This window comes from Camelina sativa, chromosome 1, assembly GCF_030686135.1.
Source record: "Camelina sativa cultivar CO46 ecotype springtype chromosome 1, ASM3068613v1".
In the NCBI taxonomy this organism is placed as follows: Eukaryota; Viridiplantae; Streptophyta; class Magnoliopsida; order Brassicales; family Brassicaceae; genus Camelina; species Camelina sativa.
Genome location: NC_141880.1, coordinates 3,996,295 through 3,998,288, shown reverse-complemented (window position 1 = coordinate 3,998,288; position 1,994 = coordinate 3,996,295). Strand labels below are relative to the sequence as shown.

Sequence of the window (1,994 nt, the reverse complement as noted above, 5' to 3'; positions counted from 1 at the left end):
CTTTCTCTAGAACTCTCTTTGATGTCTTGTCTCTCACCTACCTCCACTTTATTGATCGATGAAACACACTTATACATGTATGCATTGGGCCAAATCATTTCCAGAATCTTATTCTCCTTTCCTTAATGCCAATTTCGTCTGGCCCATTAAGGCCCATTTGTTTTGTGTTTGTCAAACCCAACAACAATCTCCACCTTTTGACAAAACAAAACACTCATCGACAACAAGAAATCTGAAACCAACCTCTCCTCTTCTTCTGTTCGTGAAGCCAAACTTCAGCGAACCTCCTCCGACAAACTCCGCCTCCTTATCCGGTGAGCATCTCTCTTCTCCGGTGGCAACCAGTTTTTTTTTTTTCTTTCACCGAGCCCTCTCGTTCTCGACATGGAGAAGATGTAGCTTCTTACTTCCCCATGGTATAGCGGAATTGGAGGCTAATTCCGGTCATCCCTGCATGTTTTCCGGCGAAGCCAAGCTTCAGTCTCCACCTGTTTCACGGCGGCTCCCAATTCCGGTGAATCAAGAGACATTATCTCCATATCTCAACTTTGGTTCGATGAACCATGTATCACCACCATTCTCGCTGGCAATCTCCTTCAGCTGCGATCACTACCGGTGGAGCTCTTCTCTTTCCTCTTTGGTGATTTAATTTGTAGAACCCGAGACATCAACTTTGTCTCTTATCCATGCCTCTTCTCCCGAGCTGTTCCGTTTTCACCCGCGAATCACGCCATCGCCGTCACCGTCCAGCTCAGGTACCCTCTAATCTCTCTCTTGTCTCTTCCTGACACTTAGTGATTAGGATCTTCTGAGAATTGCCATTTTGAATCCATTTTAGGTGATGAGCTCCACCTGGAACCAATTACTCTCCATCATGGCTCCACAACCTTTTCCAGGTAACTCCTTCACAGCCCTGTCTCTTCCGATTTCCAAAAGACTCATGAAACTCTAACTTCAGTTTCATGTCTACTCTCACAGCAGCTCTAGTGTTGAACATCCCATGTTCTTCTTTCTCCTTGATGACTTCAAGTAATCTCCTAACCATGAATCATCTTCCTCTCTAGCTGCTGGAGTTTTCCCCCTTTGAGCCACCAAAATCCTTACTTGGATTTTCTGAATTTTCATCTCAGAAACTCCACTTGGAATCAGTCTCCAACTCTCGACAACTGATTCTCCAGTCTCCACAAGTAACCAAACTCCTCTTATTATCGGTCACCTTTTCTTGGCTCATACTTTCAAATTCAAGAACTAACAATGAAGAACTAAATTGTTGTTCCTTGAATCTTAACCAACAGCTCCACCTGGAATCTAAGTCTCTTCACAGTAATACCAGATGCCTACAGGTAACTCCCTTAACCCTCCTAATCTCCTTTTATCGACATAGTTTTAATTTTAATTTCCCAAAGCTGACTTGTTTCTCTGTTCTTCTTCCTGTCAGCGTATAATGTCGATTGGGGTTACCTGGAGCTGTATCTTCCTTCAGACGACATTGAGGAGATCATAGCAGGCTTGTTTCCCTTCCTCACACTTCTGCATTTTCCTTTCTTTGCAGCAACTCCGATGATCTGTTTCGTCCTTTTTGCTGTTCCAATGACTCCAGGTAAACAATTGTACCTTGAATCATTTTCTTTTGTCTCTGGATTTTTTTAATTCTGTAAGACACCATGAAACCTTAACTTGGTTTTTTCTTTCTTCAATACAGCTCCACCTACAATCAGAGTCTACACCTTGCGACTTCTGATTACTCACAGGTACCTTTTCTTTTCTCCATTCCCTTGGATTTCTTGGAACCGTGACTTGCTGTGGAACCTTGTTTTGATTTCCTTTATGTCACATGTGCCCTGATCTTAGATTCAACCCCTTAGTAAACCACTTGCCAGAAACTTGAATCATACTTGCCTCAGCCCTTAAGACAATCCATGATTCCAACACCTTTCTGTTTAAACTCTTATGCCTTGGACGTTTCTTTGTACCGCTGTTAAGCCTAACAGAAC

The 1,994-nt window shown here is 43.0% G+C and overlaps 1 long non-coding RNA gene across 2 annotated transcripts; it reads left to right on the top strand.

Annotated features, from left to right (window-relative positions):
* Positions 1 to 234: 234 nt before the first annotated feature.
* Positions 235 to 1,600, top strand: LOC147949521 (uncharacterized). 2 transcript variants are annotated; one of them, XR_015557867.1, is made up of 5 exons: positions 235 to 755; positions 839 to 896; positions 982 to 1,187; positions 1,296 to 1,343; positions 1,439 to 1,600. It is a non-coding gene; the product is annotated as an uncharacterized LOC147949521 (long non-coding RNA). The 2 variants fall into 2 exon arrangements; XR_015557868.1 differs by lacking the exons at positions 1,296 to 1,343; positions 1,439 to 1,600 and having other exon boundaries at positions 617 to 755; positions 979 to 1,094.
* The last annotated feature ends 394 nt before the right edge of the window (positions 1,601 to 1,994 follow it).